Raw genomic sequence first — 18,660 nt, 5'->3', positions numbered from 1 at the left:
AGCCAAACTGCTTCACAGGACGTGGCAGTTTAAAAGAATAAAGCGAAAGGAACATGGCGGGTGTGATCATACCAGCACTAATGCACCGGATCCCATCAGAACTTCGAAGTTAAGCGTGCTTGGGCGACAGTAGTACTAGGATGGGTGACCCTAGGCCGGTCAACGGGTCGGGTCTACACCCGGATCCGGATCGGATCCCTGAAATTTTTGCGGGTATGGGTAGGGATTTAATTCCGTTATCCGGATCCGGATCCGTTTTTTCAAACAAAAAAACGGGTCGGATACGGAATATAGTATTCCGACCCGTATTAGACCCGGATCCGGATATAAATGATTTAATAATTTATAAAAAATATATATTATCAATATAATTTGATTAGGATGATGTATTTGAGTAAAATCAATTTGATTTATTTTCTTATTTGGTTTTTTCTTTGCATTAGCTAGAAATTTGTTTACAAATATATCTTTTTCTCTTTTTTGTTAGAAATTATAAATTTTGGCAAATTTGTTCGGGTAGACCCGACCCGGATCCGAGACTCGCCGGGTCCGGATCCGGAACACCGAATAAAAGACCCGTCGGGTAAACGGGTCGGCTCCGGGTCCGGGTCCGGAATAATGAATTCCGGCCCGGACCCGGCCCGTTGACACCCCTAGGTGACCCCCTGGGAAATCCTCGTGTTGCACCCCTCCCTTTTTTGTTTCGAAATCCAAATTTTCCCTTCGTTCTTTATGCTGTAGTAATTTAGCTCCGTCGGAACGATTGCTTTATATTTTGCTTCTCATCGAAGCATGAAGGCGGATCTGAAGGCGCGAGACAAGTCAGGAACGGTACGGCTGGATCGAAACCCGGATCGTCGGTCAAAGTTGTCGGCGCAAATGTATAAGCGCAAGCGTGAAGGATCAATTTCAGGATAATTGAGAGTTGCGCGATGAGGGAAAAAAAATGGTGCAAATCAACAAGAAAAAAATGTAAAAGTAAATAAATAAAAGGATGAGGGGAAATTCTTGAATTGACGCTTAAAATGAATTCGGGTCCAGAAAAGCCACACTGCTTCACAGGACGGGGCAGTTTAAAAGAATAAAGCGAAAGGAACATGGCGGGTGCGATCATACCCGCACTAATGCACCGGATCCCATCAGAACTCCGAAGTTAAGCGTGCTTGGGCGAGAGTAGTACTAGGATGGGTGACCCCCTGGGAAGTCCTCGTGTTGCACCCCTCCCTTTTTTGTTTCGAAATCCAAATTTCCCCTTCGTTCTTTATGCTGTAGTAATTTAGCTCCGTCGGAACGATTGCTTGATATTTTGCTTCTCATCGAAGCATGAAGGCGGATCTGAAGGCGCGAGACAAGTCAGGAACGGTACGGCTGGATCGAAGCCCGGATCGTCGGTCAAAGTTGTCGGCGCAAATGTATAAGCGCAAGCGTGAAGGATCAATTTCAGGATAATTGAGAGTTGTGCGACGAGGGAAAAAAAAGGTGCAAAGCAACAAGAAAAAAATATAAAAGTAAATAAATAAAAGGATGAGAGGAAATTCATGAATTGACGCTTAGAATGAATTCGGGTCCAGAAAAGCCAAACTGCTTCACAGGACGTGGCAGTTTAAAAGAATAAAGCGAAAGGAACATGGCGGGTGCGATCATACCAGCACTAATGCACCGGATCCCATCAGAACTCCGAAGTTAAGCGTGCTTGGGCGACAGTAGTACTAGGATGGGTGACCCTAGGCCTGTCAACGGGTCGGGTCTAGACCCGGATCCGGATCGGATCGCTGAAATTTTTTCGGGTATGGGTAGGGATTTAATTCCGTTATCCGGATCCGTTTTTTCAAACAAAAAAACGGGTCGGATACGGAATATAGTATTCCGACCCGTATTAGACCCGGATCCGGATATAAATGATTTAATAATTTATAAAAAATATATATTATCAATATAATTTGATTAGGATGATGTATTTGAGTAAAATCAATTTGATTTATTTTCTTATTTGGTTTTTTCTTTGCATTAGTTAGAAATTAGTTTACAAATATATTTTTTTCTCTTTTTTGTTAGAAATTATAAATTTTGGCAAATTTGTTCGGGTAGACCCGACCCGGATCCGAGACTCGCCGGGTCCGGATCCGGAACACAGAATAAAAGACCCGTCGGGTAAACGGGTCGGATCCGGGTCCGGGTCCGGAATAATGAATTCCGGCCCGGACCCGGCCCGTTGACACCCCTAGGTGACCCCCTGGGAAATCCTCGTGTTGCACCCCTCCCTTTTTTGTTTCGAAATCCAAATTTCCCCTTCGTTCTTTATGCTGTAGTAATTTAGCTCCGTCGGAACGATTGCTTTATATTTTGCTTCTCATCGAAGCATGAAGGCGGATCTGAAGGCGCGAGACAAGTCAGGAACGGTACGGCTGGATCGAAGCCCGGATCGTCGGTCAAAGTTGTCGGCGCAAATGTATAAGTGCAATCGTGAAGGATCAATTTAAGGATAATTGAGAGTTGCGCGACGAGGGAAAAAAAATGGTGCAAATCAACAAGAAAAAAATGTAAAAGTAAATAAATAAAAGGATGAGGGGAAATTCTTGAATTGACGCTTAAAATGAATTCGGGTCCAGAAAAGCCACACTGCTTCACAGGACGGGGCAGTTTAAAAGAATAAAGCGAAAGGAACATGGTGGGTGCGATCATACCAGCACTAATGCACCGGATCCCATCAGAACTTCGAAGTTAAGCGTGCTTGGGCGACAGTAGTACTAGGATGGGTGACCCCCTGGGAAGTCCTCGTGTTGCACCCCTCCCTTTTTTGTTTCGAAATCCAAATTTCCCCTTCGTTCTTTATGCTGTAGTAATTTAGCTCCGTCGGAACGATTGCTTTATATTTTGCTTCTTATCGAAGCATGAAGGCGGATCTGAAGGCGCGAGACAAGTCAGGAACGGTACGGCTGGATCGAAGCCCGGATCGTCGGTCAAAGTTGTCGGCGCAAATGTATAAGCGCAAGCGTGAAGGATCAATTTCAGGATAATTGAGAGTTGTGCGACGAGGGAAAAAAAAGGTGCAAAGCAACAAGAAAAAAATATAAAAGTAAATAAATAAAAGGATGAGAGGAAATTCATGAATTGACGCTTAGAATGAATTCGGGTCCAGAAAAGCCAAACTGCTTCACAGGACGTGGCAGTTTAAAAGAATAAAGCGAAAGGAACATGGCGGGTGCGATCATACCAGCACTAATGCACCGGATCCCATCAGAACTTCGAAGTTAAGCGTGCTTGGGCGACAGTAGTACTAGGATGGGTGACCCTAGGCCGGTCAACGGGTCGGGTCTACACCCGGATCCGGATCGGATCCCTGAAATTTTTGCTGGTATGGGTAGGGATTTAATTCCGTTATCCGGATCCGGATCCGTTTTTTCAAACAAAAAAACGGGTCGGATACGGAATATAGTATTCCGACCCGTACTAGACCCGGATCCGGATATAAATGATTTAATAATTTATAAAAAATATATATTATCAATATAATTTGATTAGGATGATGTATTTGAGTAAAATCAATTTGATTTATTTTCTTATTTGGTTTTTTCTTTGCATTAGTTAGAAATTAGTTTACAAATATATCTTTTTCTCTTTTTTGTTAGAAATTATAAATTTTGGCAAATTTGTTCGGGTAGACCCGACCCGGATCCGAGACTCGCCGGGTCCGGATCCGGAACACCGAATAAAAGACCCGTCGGGTAAACGGGTCGGATCCGGGTCCGGGTCCGGAATAAAGAATTCCGGCCCGGACCCGGCCCGTTGACACCCCTAGGTGACCCCCTGGGAAATCCTCGTGTTGCACCCCTCCCTTTTTTGTTTCGAAATCCAAATTTTCCCTTCGTTCTTTATGCTGTAGTAATTTAGCTCCGTCGGAACGATTGTTTTATATTTTGCTTCTCATCGAAGCATGAAGGCGGATCTGAAGGCGCGAGACAAGTCAGGAACGGTACGGCTGAATCGAAGCCCGGATCGTCGGTCAATGTTGTCGGCGCAAATGCATAAGCGCAAGCGTGAAGGATCAATTTCAGGATAATTGAGAGTTGTGCGACGAGGGAAAAAAAAGGTGCAAAGCAACAAGAAAAAAATATAAAAATAAATAAATAAAAGGATGAGAGGAAATTCATGAATTGACGCTTAGAATGAATTCGGGTCCAGAAAAGCCAAACTGCTTCACAGGACGTGGCAGTTTAAAAGAATAAAGCGAAAGGAACATGGCGGGTGTGATCATACCAGCACTAATGCACCGGATCCCATCAGAACTTCGAAGTTAAGCGTGCTTGGGCGACAGTAGTACTAGGATGGGTGACCCTAGGCCGGTCAACGGGTCGGGTCTACACCCGGATCCGGATCGGATCCCTGAAATTTTTGCGGGTATGGGTAGGGATTTAATTCCGTTATCCGGATCCGGATCCGTTTTTTCAAACAAAAAAACGGGTCGGATACGGAATATAGTATTCCGACCCGTATTAGACCCGGATCCGGATATAAATGATTTAATAATTTATAAAAAATATATATTATCAATATAATTTGATTAGGATGATGTATTTGAGTAAAATCAATTTGATTTATTTTCTTATTTGGTTTTTTCTTTGCATTAGCTAGAAATTTGTTTACAAATATATCTTTTTCTCTTTTTTGTTAGAAATTATAAATTTTGGCAAATTTGTTCGGGTAGACCCGACCCGGATCCGAGACTCGCCGGGTCCGGATCCGGAACACCGAATAAAAGACCCGTCGGGTAAACGGGTCGGCTCCGGGTCCGGGTCCGGAATAATGAATTCCGGCCCGGACCCGGCCCGTTGACACCCCTAGGTGACCCCCTGGGAAATCCTCGTGTTGCACCCCTCCCTTTTTTGTTTCGAAATCCAAATTTTCCCTTCGTTCTTTATGCTGTAGTAATTTAGCTCCGTCGGAACGATTGCTTTATATTTTGCTTCTCATCGAAGCATGAAGGCGGATCTGAAGGCGCGAGACAAGTCAGGAACGGTACGGCTGGATCGAAGCCCGGTTCGTCGGTCAAAGTTGTCGGCGCAAATGTATAAGCGCAAGCGTGAAGGATCAATTTCAGGATAATTGAGAGTTGCGCGACGAGGGAAAAAAAAATGGTGCAAATCAACAAGAAAAAAATGTAAAAGTAAATAAATAAAAGGATGAGGGGAAATTCTTGAATTGACGCTTAAAATGAATTCGGGTCCAGAAAAGCCACACTGCTTCACAGGACGGGGCAGTTTAAAAGAATAAAGCGAAAGGAACATGGCGGGTGCGATCATACCAGCACTAATGCACCGGATCCCATCAGAACTTCGAAGTTAAGCGTGCTTGGGCGACAGTAGTACTAGGATGGGTGACCCTAGGCCGGTCAACGGGTCGGGTCTACACCCGGATCCGGATCGGATCCCTGAAATTTTTGCGGGTATGGGTAGGGATTTAATTCCGTTATCCGGATCCGGATCCGTTTTTTCAAACAAAAAAACGGGTCGGATACGGAATATAGTATTCCGACCCGTATTAGACCCGGATCCGGATATAAATGATTTAATAATTTATAAAAAATATATATTATCAATATAATTTGATTAGGATGATGTATTTGAGTAAAATCAATTTGATTTATTTTCTTATTTGGTTTTTTCTTTGCATTAGTTAGAAATTAGTTTACAAATATATTTTTTTCTCTTTTTTGTTAGAAATTATAAATTTTGGCAAATTTGTTCGGGTAGACCCGACCCGGATCCGAGACTCGCCGGGTCCGGATCCGGAACACAGAATAAAAGACCCGTCGGGTAAACGGGTCGGATCCGGGTCCTGGTCCGGAATAATGAATTCCGGCCCGGACCCGGCCCGTTGACACCCCTAGGTGACCCCCTGGGAAATCCTCGTGTTGCACCCCTCCCTTTTTTGTTTCGAAATCCAAATTTCCCCTTCGTTCTTTATGCTGTAGTAATTTAGCTCCGTCGGAACGATTGCTTTATATTTTGCTTCTCATCGAAGCATGAAGGCGGATCTGAAGGCGCGAGACAAGTCAGGAACGGTACGGCTGGATCGAAGCCCGGATCGTCGGTCAAAGTTGTCGGCGCAAATGTATAAGTGCAAGCGTGAAGGATCAATTTCAGGATAATTGAGAGTTGCGCGACGAGGGAAAAAAAAATGGTGCAAATCAACAAGAAAAAAATGTAAAAGTAAATAAATAAAAGGATGAGGGGAAATTCTTGAATTGACGCTTAAAATGAATTCGGGTCCAGAAAAGCCACACTGCTTCACAGGACGGGGCAGTTTAAAAGAATAAAGCGAAAGGAACATGGTGGGTGCGATCATACCAGCACTAATGCACCGGATCCCATCAGAACTCCGAAGTTAAGCGTGCTTGGGCGAGAGTAGTACTAGGATGGGTGACCCCCTGGGAAGTCCTCGTGTTGCACCCCTCCCTTTTTTGTTTCGAAATCCAAATTTCCCCTTCGTTCTTTATGCTGTAGTAATTTAGCTCCGTCGGAACGATTGCTTTATATTTTGCTTCTTATCGAAGCATGAAGGCGGATCTGAAGGCGCGAGACAAGTCAGGAACGGTACTGCTGGATCGAAGCCCGGATCGTCGGTCAAAGTTGTCGGCGCAAATGTATAAGCGCAAGCGTGAAGGATCAATTTCAGGATAATTGAGAGTTGTGCGACGAGGGAAAAAAAAGGTGCAAAGCAACAAGAAAAAAATATAAAAGTAAATAAATAAAAGGATGAGAGGAAATTCATGAATTGACGCTTAGAATGAATTCGGGTCCAGAAAAGCCAAACTGCTTCACAGGACGTGGCAGTTTAAAAGAATAAAGCGAAAGGAACATGGCGGGTGCGATCATACCAGCACTAATGCACCGGATCCCATCAGAACTTCGAAGTTAAGCGTGCTTGGGCGACAGTAGTACTAGGATGGGTGACCCTAGGCCGGTCAACGGGTCGGGTCTACACCCGGATCCGGATCGGATCCCTGAAATTTTTGCGGGTATGGGTAGGGATTTAATTCCGTTATCCGGATCCGGATCCGTTTTTTCAAACAAAAAAACGGGTCGGATACGGAATATAGTATTCCGACCCGTATTAGACCCGGATCCGGATATAAATGATTTAATAATTTATAAAAAATATATATTATCAATATAATTTGATTAGGATGATGTATTTGAGTAAAATCAATTTGATTTATTTTCTTATTTGGTTTTTTCTTTGCATTAGCTAGAAATTAGTTTACAAATATATCTTTTTCTCTTTTTTGTTAGAAATTATAAATTTTGGCAAATTTGTTCGGGTAGACCCGACCCGGATCCGAGACTCGCCGGGTCCGGATCCGGAACACCGAATAAAAGACCCGTCGGGTAAACGGGTCGGATCCGGGTCCGGGTCCGGAATAAAGAATTCCGGCCCGGACCCGGCCCGTTGACACCCCTAGGTGACCCCCTGGGAAATCCTCGTGTTGCACCCCTCCCTTTTTTGTTTCGAAATCCAAATTTTCCCTTCGTTCTTTATGCTGTAGTAATTTAGCTCCGTCGGAACGATTGTTTTATATTTTGCTTCTCATCGAAGCATGAAGGCGGATCTGAAGGCGCGAGACAAGTCAGGAACGGTACGGCTGAATCGAAGCCCGGATCGTCGGTCAATGTTGTCGGCGCAAATGCATAAGCGCAAGCGTGAAGGATCAATTTCAGGATAATTGAGAGTTGTGCGACGAGGGAAAAAAAAGGTGCAAAGCAACAAGAAAAAAATATAAAAATAAATAAATAAAAGGATGAGAGGAAATTCATGAATTGACGCTTAGAATGAATTCGGGTCCAGAAAAGCCAAACTGCTTCACAGGACGTGGCAGTTTAAAAGAATAAAGCGAAAGGAACATGGCGGGTGTGATCATACCAGCACTAATGCACCGGATCCCATCAGAACTTCGAAGTTAAGCGTGCTTGGGCGACAGTAGTACTAGGATGGGTGACCCTAGGCCGGTCAACGGGTCGGGTCTACACCCGGATCCGGATCGGATCCCTGAAATTTTTGCGGGTATGGGTAGGGATTTAATTCCGTTATCCGGATCCGGATCCGTTTTTTCAAACAAAAAAACGGGTCGGATACGGAATATAGTATTCCGACCCGTATTAGACCCGGATCCGGATATAAATGATTTAATAATTTATAAAAAATATATATTATCAATATAATTTGATTAGGATGATGTATTTGAGTAAAATCAATTTGATTTATTTTCTTATTTGGTTTTTTCTTTGCATTAGCTAGAAATTTGTTTACAAATATATCTTTTTCTCTTTTTTGTTAGAAATTATAAATTTTGGCAAATTTGTTCGGGTAGACCCGACCCGGATCCGAGACTCGCCGGGTCCGGATCCGGAACACCGAATAAAAGACCCGTCGGGTAAACGGGTCGGCTCCGGGTCCGGGTCCGGAATAATGAATTCCGGCCCGGACCCGGCCCGTTGACACCCCTAGGTGACCCCCTGGGAAATCCTCGTGTTGCACCCCTCCCTTTTCTGTTTCGAAATCCAAATTTTCCCTTCGTTCTTTATGCTGTAGTAATTTAGCTCCGTCGGAACGATTGCTTTATATTTTGCTTCTCATCGAAGCATGAAGGCGGATCTGAAGGCGCGAGACAAGTCAGGAACGGTACGGCTGGATCGAAGCCCGGATCGTCGGTCAAAGTTGTCGGCGCAAATGTATAAGCGCAAGCGTGAAGGATCAATTTCAGGATAATTGAGAGTTGCGCGATGAGGGAAAAAAAATGGTGCAAATCAACAAGAAAAAAATGTAAAAGTAAATAAATAAAAGGATGAGGGGAAATTCTTGAATTGACGCTTAAAATGAATTCGGGTCCAGAAAAGCCACACTGCTTCACAGGACGGGGCAGTTTAAAAGAATAAAGCGAAAGGAACATGGCGGGTGCGATCATACCCGCACTAATGCACCGGATCCCATCAGAACTCCGAAGTTAAGCGTGCTTGGGCGAGAGTAGTACTAGGATGGGTGACCCCCTGGGAAGTCCTCGTGTTGCACCCCTCCCTTTTTTGTTTCGAAATCCAAATTTCCCCTTCGTTCTTTATGCTGTAGTAATTTAGCTCCGTCGGAACGATTGCTTGATATTTTGCTTCTCATCGAAGCATGAAGGCGGATCTGAAGGCGCGAGACAAGTCAGGAACGGTACGGCTGGATCGAAGCCCGGATCGTCGGTCAAAGTTGTCGGCGCAAATGTATAAGCGCAAGCGTGAAGGATCAATTTCAGGATAATTGAGAGTTGTGCGACGAGGGAAAAAAAAGGTGCAAAGCAACAAGAAAAAAATATAAAAGTAAATAAATAAAAGGATGAGAGGAAATTCATGAATTGACGCTTAGAATGAATTCGGGTCCAGAAAAGCCAAACTGCTTCACAGGACGTGGCAGTTTAAAAGAATAAAGCGAAAGGAACATGGCGGGTGCGATCATACCAGCACTAATGCACCGGATCCCATCAGAACTCCGAAGTTAAGCGTGCTTGGGCGACAGTAGTACTAGGATGGGTGACCCTAGGCCTGTCAACGGGTCGGGTCTAGACCCGGATCCGGATCGGATCGCTGAAATTTTTTCGGGTATGGGTAGGGATTTAATTCCGTTATCCGGATCCGTTTTTTCAAACAAAAAAACGGGTCGGATACGGAATATAGTATTCCGACCCGTATTAGACCCGGATCCGGATATAAATGATTTAATAATTTATAAAAAATATATATTATCAATATAATTTGATTAGGATGATGTATTTGAGTAAAATCAATTTGATTTATTTTCTTATTTGGTTTTTTCTTTGCATTAGTTTACAAATATATTTTTTTCTCTTTTTTGTTAGAAATTATAAATTTTGGCAAATTTGTTCGGGTAGACCCGACCCGGATCCGAGACTCGCCGGGTCCGGATCCGGAACACAGAATAAAAGACCCGTCGGGTAAACGGGTCGGATCCGGGTCCGGGTCCGGAATAATGAATTCCGGCCCGGACCCGGCCCGTTGACACCCCTAGGTGACCCCCTGGGAAATCCTCGTGTTGCACCCCTCCCTTTTTTGTTTCGAAATCCAAATTTCCCCTTCGTTCTTTATGCTGTAGTAATTTAGCTCCGTCGGAACGATTGCTTTATATTTTGCTTCTCATCGAAGCATGAAGGCGGATCTGAAGGCGCGAGACAAGTCAGGAACGGTACGGCTGGATCGAAGCCCGGATCGTCGGTCAAAGTTGTCGGCGCAAATGTATAAGTGCAATCGTGAAGGATCAATTTAAGGATAATTGAGAGTTGCGCGACGAGGGAAAAAAAATGGTGCAAATCAACAAGAAAAAAATGTAAAAGTAAATAAATAAAAGGATGAGGGGAAATTCTTGAATTGACGCTTAAAATGAATTCGGGTCCAGAAAAGCCACACTGCTTCACAGGACGGGGCAGTTTAAAAGAATAAAGCGAAAGGAACATGGTGGGTGCGATCATACCAGCACTAATGCACCGGATCCCATCAGAACTTCGAAGTTAAGCGTGCTTGGGCGACAGTAGTACTAGGATGGGTGACCCCCTGGGAAGTCCTCGTGTTGCACCCCTCCCTTTTTTGTTTCGAAATCCAAATTTCCCCTTCGTTCTTTATGCTGTAGTAATTTAGCTCCGTCGGAACGATTGCTTTATATTTTGCTTCTTATCGAAGCATGAAGGCGGATCTGAAGGCGCGAGACAAGTCAGGAACGGTACGGCTGGATCGAAGCCCGGATCGTCGGTCAAAGTTGTCGGCGCAAATGTATAAGCGCAAGCGTGAAGGATCAATTTCAGGATAATTGAGAGTTGTGCGACGAGGGAAAAAAAAGGTGCAAAGCAACAAGAAAAAAATATAAAAGTAAATAAATAAAAGGATGAGAGGAAATTCATGAATTGACGCTTAGAATGAATTCGGGTCCAGAAAAGCCAAACTGCTTCACAGGACGTGGCAGTTTAAAAGAATAAAGCGAAAGGAACATGGCGGGTGCGATCATACCAGCACTAATGCACCGGATCCCATCAGAACTTCGAAGTTAAGCGTGCTTGGGCGACAGTAGTACTAGGATGGGTGACCCTAGGCCGGTCAACGGGTCGGGTCTACACCCGGATCCGGATCGGATCCCTGAAATTTTTGCTGGTATGGGTAGGGATTTAATTCCGTTATCCGGATCCGGATCCGTTTTTTCAAACAAAAAAACGGGTCGGATACGGAATATAGTATTCCGACCCGTACTAGACCCGGATCCGGATATAAATGATTTAATAATTTATAAAAAATATATATTATCAATATAATTTGATTAGGATGATGTATTTGAGTAAAATCAATTTGATTTATTTTCTTATTTGGTTTTTTCTTTGCATTAGTTAGAAATTAGTTTACAAATATATCTTTTTCTCTTTTTTGTTAGAAATTATAAATTTTGGCAAATTTGTTCGGGTAGACCCGACCCGGATCCGAGACTCGCCGGGTCCGGATCCGGAACACCGAATAAAAGACCCGTCGGGTAAACGGGTCGGATCCGGGTCCGGGTCCGGAATAAAGAATTCCGGCCCGGACCCGGCCCGTTGACACCCCTAGGTGACCCCCTGGGAAATCCTCGTGTTGCACCCCTCCCTTTTTTGTTTCGAAATCCAAATTTTCCCTTCGTTCTTTATGCTGTAGTAATTTAGCTCCGTCGGAACGATTGTTTTATATTTTGCTTCTCATCGAAGCATGAAGGCGGATCTGAAGGCGCGAGACAAGTCAGGAACGGTACGGCTGAATCGAAGCCCGGATCGTCGGTCAATGTTGTCGGCGCAAATGCATAAGCGCAAGCGTGAAGGATCAATTTCAGGATAATTGAGAGTTGTGCGACGAGGGAAAAAAAAGGTGCAAAGCAACAAGAAAAAAATATAAAAATAAATAAATAAAAGGATGAGAGGAAATTCATGAATTGACGCTTAGAATGAATTCGGGTCCAGAAAAGCCAAACTGCTTCACAGGACGTGGCAGTTTAAAAGAATAAAGCGAAAGGAACATGGCGGGTGTGATCATACCAGCACTAATGCACCGGATCCCATCAGAACTTCGAAGTTAAGCGTGCTTGGGCGACAGTAGTACTAGGATGGGTGACCCTAGGCCGGTCAACGGGTCGGGTCTACACCCGGATCCGGATCGGATCCCTGAAATTTTTGCGGGTATGGGTAGGGATTTAATTCCGTTATCCGGATCCGGATCCGTTTTTTCAAACAAAAAAACGGGTCGGATACGGAATATAGTATTCCGACCCGTATTAGACCCGGATCCGGATATAAATGATTTAATAATTTATAAAAAATATATATTATCAATATAATTTGATTAGGATGATGTATTTGAGTAAAATCAATTTGATTTATTTTCTTATTTGGTTTTTTCTTTGCATTAGCTAGAAATTTGTTTACAAATATATCTTTTTCTCTTTTTTGTTAGAAATTATAAATTTTGGCAAATTTGTTCGGGTAGACCCGACCCGGATCCGAGACTCGCCGGGTCCGGATCCGGAACACCGAATAAAAGACCCGTCGGGTAAACGGGTCGGCTCCGGGTCCGGGTCCGGAATAATGAATTCCGGCCCGGACCCGGCCCGTTGACACCCCTAGGTGACCCCCTGGGAAATCCTCGTGTTGCACCCCTCCCTTTTTTGTTTCGAAATCCAAATTTTCCCTTCGTTCTTTATGCTGTAGTAATTTAGCTCCGTCGGAACGATTGCTTTATATTTTGCTTCTCATCGAAGCATGAAGGCGGATCTGAAGGCGCGAGACAAGTCAGGAACGGTACGGCTGGATCGAAGCCCGGTTCGTCGGTCAAAGTTGTCGGCGCAAATGTATAAGCGCAAGCGTGAAGGATCAATTTCAGGATAATTGAGAGTTGCGCGACGAGGGAAAAAAAAATGGTGCAAATCAACAAGAAAAAAATGTAAAAGTAAATAAATAAAAGGATGAGGGGAAATTCTTGAATTGACGCTTAAAATGAATTCGGGTCCAGAAAAGCCACACTGCTTCACAGGACGGGGCAGTTTAAAAGAATAAAGCGAAAGGAACATGGCGGGTGCGATCATACCCGCACTAATGCACCGGATCCCATCAGAACTCCGAAGTTAAGCGTGCTTGGGCGAGAGTAGTACTAGGATGGGTGACCCCCTGGGAAGTCCTCGTGTTGCACCCCTCCCTTTTTTGTTTCGAAATCCAAATTTCCCCTTCGTTCTTTATGCTGTAGTAATTTAGCTCCGTCGGAACGATTGCTTGATATTTTGCTTCTCATCGAAGCATGAAGGCGGATCTGAAGGCGCGAGACAAGTCAGGAACGGTACGGCTGGATCGAAGCCCGGATCGTCGGTCAAAGTTGTCGGCGCAAATGTATAAGCGCAAGCGTGAAGGATCAATTTCAGGATAATTGAGAGTTGTGCGACGAGGGAAAAAAAAGGTGCAAAGCAACAAGAAAAAAATATAAAAGTAAATAAATAAAAGGATGAGAGGAAATTCATGAATTGACGCTTAGAATGAATTCGGGTCCAGAAAAGCCAAACTGCTTCACAGGACGTGGCAGTTTAAAAGAATAAAGCGAAAGGAACATGGCGGGTGCGATCATACCAGCACTTATGCACCGGATCCCATCAGAACTTCGAAGTTAAGCGTGCTTGGACGACAGTAGTACTAGGATGGGTGACCCTAGGCCGGTCAACGGGTCGGGTCTACACCCGGATCCGGATCGGATCCCTGAAATTTTTGCTGGTATGGGTAGGGATTTAATTCCGTTATCCGGATCCGGATCCGTTTTTTCAAACAAAAAAACGGGTCGGATACGGAATATAGTATTCCGACCCGTACTAGACCCGGATCCGGATATAAATGATTTAATAATTTATAAAAAATATATATTATCAATATAATTTGATTAGGATGATGTATTTGAGTAAAATCAATTTGATTTATTTTCTTATTTGGTTTTTTCTTTGCTTTAGCTAGAAATTAGTTTACAAATATATCTTTTTCTCTTTTTTGTTAGAAATTATAAATTTTGGCAAATTTGTTCGGGTAGACCCGACCCGGATCCGAGACTCGCCGGGTCCGGATCCGGAACACCGAATAAAAGACCCGTCGGGTAAACGGGTCGGATCCGGGTCCGGGTCCGGAATAAAGAATTCCGGCCCGGATCCGGCCCGTTGACACCCCTAGGTGACCCCCTGGGAAATCCTCGTGTTGCACCCCTCCCTTTTTTGTTTCGAAATCCAAATTTTCCCTTCGTTCTTTATGCTGTAGTAATTTAGCTCCGTCGGAACGATTGCTTTATATTTTGCTTCTCATCGAAGCATGAAGGCGGATCTGAAGGCGCGAGACAAGTCAGGAACGGTACGGCTGAATCGAAGCCCGGATCGTCGGTCAATGTTGTCGGCGCAAATGCATAAGCGCAAGCGTGAAGGATCAATTTCAGGATAATTGAGAGTTGTGCGACGAGGGAAAAAAAAGGTGCAAAGCAACAAGAAAAAAATATAAAAGTAAATAAATAAAAGGATGAGAGGAAATTCATGAATTGACGCTTAGAATGAATTCGGGTCCAGAAAAGCCAAACTGCTTCACAGGACGTGGCGGTTTAAAAGAATAAAGCGAAAGGAACATGGCGGGTGCGATCATACCAGCACTAATGCACCGGATCCCATCAGAACTTCGAAGTTAAGCGTGCTTGGGCGACAGTAGTACTAGGATGGGTGACCCTAGGCCGGTCAACGGGTCGGGTCTACACCCGGATCCGGATCGGATCCCTGAAATTTTTGCGGGTATGGGTAGGGATTTAATTCCGTTATCCGGATCCGGATCCGTTTTTTCAAACAAAAAAACGGGTCGGATACGGAATATAGTATTCCGACCCGTATTAGACCCGGATTCGGATATAAATGATTTAATAATTTATAAAAAATATATATTATCAATATAATTTGATTAGGATGATGTATTTGAGTAAAATCAATTTGATTTATTTTCTTATTTGGTTTTTTCTTTGCATTAGCTAGAAATTAGTTTACAAATATATCTTTTTCTCTTTTTTGTTAGAAATTATAAATTTTGGCAAATTTGTTCGGGTAGACCCGACCCGGATCCGAGACTCGCCGGGTCCGGATACGGAACACCGAATAAAAGACCCGTCGGGTAAACGGGTCGGCTCCGGGTCCGGGTCCGGAATAATGAATTCCGGCCCGGACCCGGCCCGTTGACACCCCTAGGTGACCCCCTGGGAAATCCTCGTGTTGCACCCCTCCCTTTTTTGTTTCGAAATCCAAATTTTCCCTTCGTTCTTTATGCTGTAGTAATTTAGCTCCGTCGGAACGATTGCTTTATATTTTGCTTCTCATCGAAGCATGAAGGCGGATCTGAAGGCGCGAGACAAGTCAGGAACGGTACGGCTGAATCGAAGCCCGGATCGTCGGTCAATGTTGTCGGCGCAAATGCATAAGCGCAAGCGTGAAGGATCAATTTCAGGATAATTGAGAGTTGTGCGACGAGGGAAAAAAAAGGTGCAAAGCAACAAGAAAAAAATATAAAAATAAATAAATAAAAGGATGAGAGGAAATTCATGAATTGACGCTTAGAATGAATTCGGGTCCAGAAAAGCCAAACTGCTTCACAGGACGTGGCAGTTTAAAAGAATAAAGCGAAAGGAACATGGCGGGTGTGATCATACCAGCACTAATGCACCGGATCCCATCAGAACTTCGAAGTTAAGCGTGCTTGGGCGACAGTAGTACTAGGATGGGTGACCCTAGGCCGGTCAACGGGTCGGGTCTACACCCGGATCCGGATCGGATCCCTGAAATTTTTGCGGGTATGGGTAGGGATTTAATTCCGTTATCCGGATCCGGATCCGTTTTTTCAAACAAAAAAACGGGTCGGATACGGAATATAGTATTCCGACCCGTATTAGACCCGGATCCGGATATAAATGATTTAATAATTTATAAAAAATATATATTATCAATATAATTTGATTAGGATGATGTATTTGAGTAAAATCAATTTGATTTATTTTCTTATTTGGTTTTTTCTTTGCATTAGCTAGAAATTTGTTTACAAATATATCTTTTTCTCTTTTTTGTTAGAAATTATAAATTTTGGCAAATTTGTTCGGGTAGACCCGACCCGGATCCGAGACTCGCCGGGTCCGGATCCGGAACACCGAATAAAAGACCCGTCGGGTAAACGGGTCGGCTCCGGGTCCGGGTCCGGAATAATGAATTCCGGCCCGGACCCGGCCCGTTGACACCCCTAGGTGACCCCCTGGGAAATCCTCGTGTTGCACCCCTCCCTTTTTTGTTTCGAAATCCAAATTTTCCCTTCGTTCTTTATGCTGTAGTAATTTAGCTCCGTCGGAACGATTGCTTTATATTTTGCTTCTCATCGAAGCATGAAGGCGGATCTGAAGGCGCGAGACAAGTCAGGAACGGTACGGCTGGATCGAAGCCCGGTTCGTCGGTCAAAGTTGTCGGCGCAAATGTATAAGCGCAAGCGTGAAGGATCAATTTCAGGATAATTGAGAGTTGCGCGACGAGGGAAAAAAAAATGGTGCAAATCAACAGGAAAAAAATGTAAAAGTAAATAAATAAAAGGATGAGGGGAAATTCTTGAATTGACGCTTAAAATGAATTCGGGTCCAGAAAAGCCACACTGCTTCACATGACGGGGCAGTTTAAAAGAATAAAGCGAAAGGAACATGGCGGGTGCGATCATACCAGCACTAATGCACCGGATCCCATCAGAACTTCGAAGTTAAGCGTGCTTGGGCGACAGTAGTACTAGGATGGGTGACCCTAGGCCGGTCAACGGGTCGGGTCTACACCCGGATCCGGATCGGATCCCTGAAATTTTTGCGGGTATGGGTAGGGATTTAATTCCGTTATCCGGATCCGGATCCGTTTTTTCAAACAAAAAAACGGGTCGGATACGGAATATAGTATTCCGACCCGTATTAGACCCGGATCCGGATATAAATGATTTAATAATTTATAAAAAATATATATTATCAATATAATTTGATTAGGATGATGTATTTGAGTAAAATCAATTTGATTTATTTTCTTATTTGGTTTTTTCTTTGCATTAGTTAGAAATTAGTTTACAAATATATTTTTTTCTCTTTTTTGTTAGAAATTATAAATTTTGGCAAATTTGTTCGGGTAGACCCGACCCGGATCCGAGACTCGCCGGGTCCGGATCCGGAACACAGAATAAAAGACCCGTCGGGTAAACGGGTCGGATCCGGGTCCTGGTCCGGAATAATGAATTCCGGCCCGGACCCGGCCCGTTGACACCCCTAGGTGACCCCCTGGGAAATCCTCGTGTTGCACCCCTCCCTTTTTTGTTTCGAAATCCAAATTTCCCCTTCGTTCTTTATGCTGTAGTAATTTAGCTCCGTCGGAACGATTGCTTTATATTTTGCTTCTCATCGAAGCATGAAGGCGGATCTGAAGGCGCGAGACAAGTCAGGAACGGTACGGCTGGATCGAAGCCCGGATCGTCGGTCAAAGTTGTCGGCGCAAATGTATAAGTGCAAGCGTGAAGGATCAATTTCAGGATAATTGAGAGTTGCGCGACGAGGGAAAAAAAAATGGTGCAAATCAACAAGAAAAAAATGTAAAAGTAAATAAATAAAAGGATGAGGGGAAATTCTTGAATTGACGCTTAAAATGAATTCGGGTCCAGAAAAGCCACACTGCTTCACAGGACGGGGCAGTTTAAAAGAATAAAGCGAAAGGAACATGGTGGGTGCGATCATACCAGCACTAATGCACCGGATCCCATCAGAACTCCGAAGTTAAGCGTGCTTGGGCGAGAGTAGTACTAGGATGGGTGACCCCCTGGGAAGTCCTCGTGTTGCACCCCTCCCTTTTTTGTTTCGAAATCCAAATTTCCCCTTCGTTCTTTATGCTGTAGTAATTTAGCTCCGTCGGAACGATTGCTTTATATTTTGCTTCTTATCGAAGCATGAAGGCGGATCTGAAGGCGCGAGACAAGTCAGGAACGGTACTGCTGGATCGAAGCCCGGATCGTCGGTCAAAGTTGTCGGCGCAAATGTATAAGCGCAAGCGTGAAGGATCAATTTCAGGATAATTGAGAGTTGTGCGACGAGGGAAAAAAAAGGTGCAAAGCAACAAGAAAAAAATATAAAAGTAAATAAATAAAAGGATGAGAGGAAATTCATGAATTGACGCTTAGAATGAATTCGGGTCCAGAAAAGCCAAACTGCTTCACAGGACGTGGCAGTTTAAAAGAATAAAGCGAAAGGAACATGGCGGGTGCGATCATACCAGCACTAATGCACCGGATCCCATCAGAACTCCGAAGTTAAGCGTGCTTGGGCGACAGTAGTACTAGGATGGGTGACCCTAGGCCGGTCAACGGGTCGGGTCTAGACCCGGATCCGGATCGGATCGCTGAAATTTTTGCGGGTATGGGTAGGGATTTAATTCCGTTATCCGGATCCGGATCCGTTTTTTCAAACAAAAAAATGGGTCGGATACGGAATATAGTATTCCGACCCGTATTAGACGCGGATCCGGATATAAATGATTTAATAATTTATAAAAAATATA

General features: G+C 44.0%; 7 non-coding genes and 15 pseudogenes across 7 annotated transcripts; all 22 read left to right on the top strand.

The window, feature by feature from the left end:
* Window positions 1–58: 58 nt before the first annotated feature.
* LOC140020412 (5S ribosomal RNA) lies at window positions 59–176 on the top strand (annotated as a pseudogene).
* A 926-nt stretch (window positions 177–1,102) lies between these two features.
* Window positions 1,103–1,221, top strand: LOC140017578 (5S ribosomal RNA). Its single transcript, XR_011823886.1, has one exon. It is a non-coding gene; the product is annotated as a 5S ribosomal RNA (ribosomal RNA).
* Window positions 1,222–1,632: 411 nt separating this feature from the next.
* LOC140018671 (5S ribosomal RNA) lies at window positions 1,633–1,750 on the top strand (annotated as a pseudogene).
* A 920-nt stretch (window positions 1,751–2,670) lies between these two features.
* On the top strand, window positions 2,671–2,789 carry LOC140018129 (5S ribosomal RNA). The gene has a single exon (XR_011824431.1). It is a non-coding gene; the product is annotated as a 5S ribosomal RNA (ribosomal RNA).
* Window positions 2,790–3,200: 411 nt separating this feature from the next.
* LOC140019599 (5S ribosomal RNA) lies at window positions 3,201–3,318 on the top strand (annotated as a pseudogene).
* Window positions 3,319–4,243: 925 nt separating this feature from the next.
* LOC140020410 (5S ribosomal RNA) lies at window positions 4,244–4,361 on the top strand (annotated as a pseudogene).
* A 927-nt stretch (window positions 4,362–5,288) lies between these two features.
* On the top strand, window positions 5,289–5,406 carry LOC140019598 (5S ribosomal RNA; annotated as a pseudogene).
* Window positions 5,407–6,333: 927 nt separating this feature from the next.
* LOC140018497 (5S ribosomal RNA) lies at window positions 6,334–6,452 on the top strand. The gene has a single exon (XR_011824529.1). It is a non-coding gene; the product is annotated as a 5S ribosomal RNA (ribosomal RNA).
* A 411-nt stretch (window positions 6,453–6,863) lies between these two features.
* On the top strand, window positions 6,864–6,981 carry LOC140019597 (5S ribosomal RNA; annotated as a pseudogene).
* Window positions 6,982–7,906: 925 nt separating this feature from the next.
* Window positions 7,907–8,024, top strand: LOC140020409 (5S ribosomal RNA; annotated as a pseudogene).
* A 926-nt stretch (window positions 8,025–8,950) lies between these two features.
* Window positions 8,951–9,069, top strand: LOC140017577 (5S ribosomal RNA). The gene has a single exon (XR_011823885.1). It is a non-coding gene; the product is annotated as a 5S ribosomal RNA (ribosomal RNA).
* A 411-nt stretch (window positions 9,070–9,480) lies between these two features.
* On the top strand, window positions 9,481–9,598 carry LOC140018670 (5S ribosomal RNA; annotated as a pseudogene).
* Window positions 9,599–10,507: 909 nt separating this feature from the next.
* On the top strand, window positions 10,508–10,626 carry LOC140018128 (5S ribosomal RNA). Its single transcript, XR_011824430.1, has one exon. It is a non-coding gene; the product is annotated as a 5S ribosomal RNA (ribosomal RNA).
* A 411-nt stretch (window positions 10,627–11,037) lies between these two features.
* On the top strand, window positions 11,038–11,155 carry LOC140019596 (5S ribosomal RNA; annotated as a pseudogene).
* Window positions 11,156–12,080: 925 nt separating this feature from the next.
* LOC140020408 (5S ribosomal RNA) lies at window positions 12,081–12,198 on the top strand (annotated as a pseudogene).
* Window positions 12,199–13,125: 927 nt separating this feature from the next.
* LOC140017576 (5S ribosomal RNA) lies at window positions 13,126–13,244 on the top strand. Its single transcript, XR_011823884.1, has one exon. It is a non-coding gene; the product is annotated as a 5S ribosomal RNA (ribosomal RNA).
* A 411-nt stretch (window positions 13,245–13,655) lies between these two features.
* Window positions 13,656–13,773, top strand: LOC140020713 (5S ribosomal RNA; annotated as a pseudogene).
* Window positions 13,774–14,698: 925 nt separating this feature from the next.
* On the top strand, window positions 14,699–14,816 carry LOC140019595 (5S ribosomal RNA; annotated as a pseudogene).
* A 925-nt stretch (window positions 14,817–15,741) lies between these two features.
* LOC140020407 (5S ribosomal RNA) lies at window positions 15,742–15,859 on the top strand (annotated as a pseudogene).
* A 927-nt stretch (window positions 15,860–16,786) lies between these two features.
* LOC140019594 (5S ribosomal RNA) lies at window positions 16,787–16,904 on the top strand (annotated as a pseudogene).
* Window positions 16,905–17,831: 927 nt separating this feature from the next.
* LOC140018485 (5S ribosomal RNA) lies at window positions 17,832–17,950 on the top strand. Its single transcript, XR_011824527.1, has one exon. It is a non-coding gene; the product is annotated as a 5S ribosomal RNA (ribosomal RNA).
* A 411-nt stretch (window positions 17,951–18,361) lies between these two features.
* LOC140018215 (5S ribosomal RNA) lies at window positions 18,362–18,479 on the top strand (annotated as a pseudogene).
* Window positions 18,480–18,660: the final 181 nt, after the last annotated feature.

The sequence above is a fragment of the Coffea arabica genome, chromosome 11c, assembly GCF_036785885.1.
Source record: "Coffea arabica cultivar ET-39 chromosome 11c, Coffea Arabica ET-39 HiFi, whole genome shotgun sequence".
Classification (NCBI taxonomy): Eukaryota; Viridiplantae; Streptophyta; class Magnoliopsida; order Gentianales; family Rubiaceae; genus Coffea; species Coffea arabica.
Note: the sequence above shows the minus strand (reverse complement) of the source record. Positions and strands in the feature narration are given on the sequence as shown.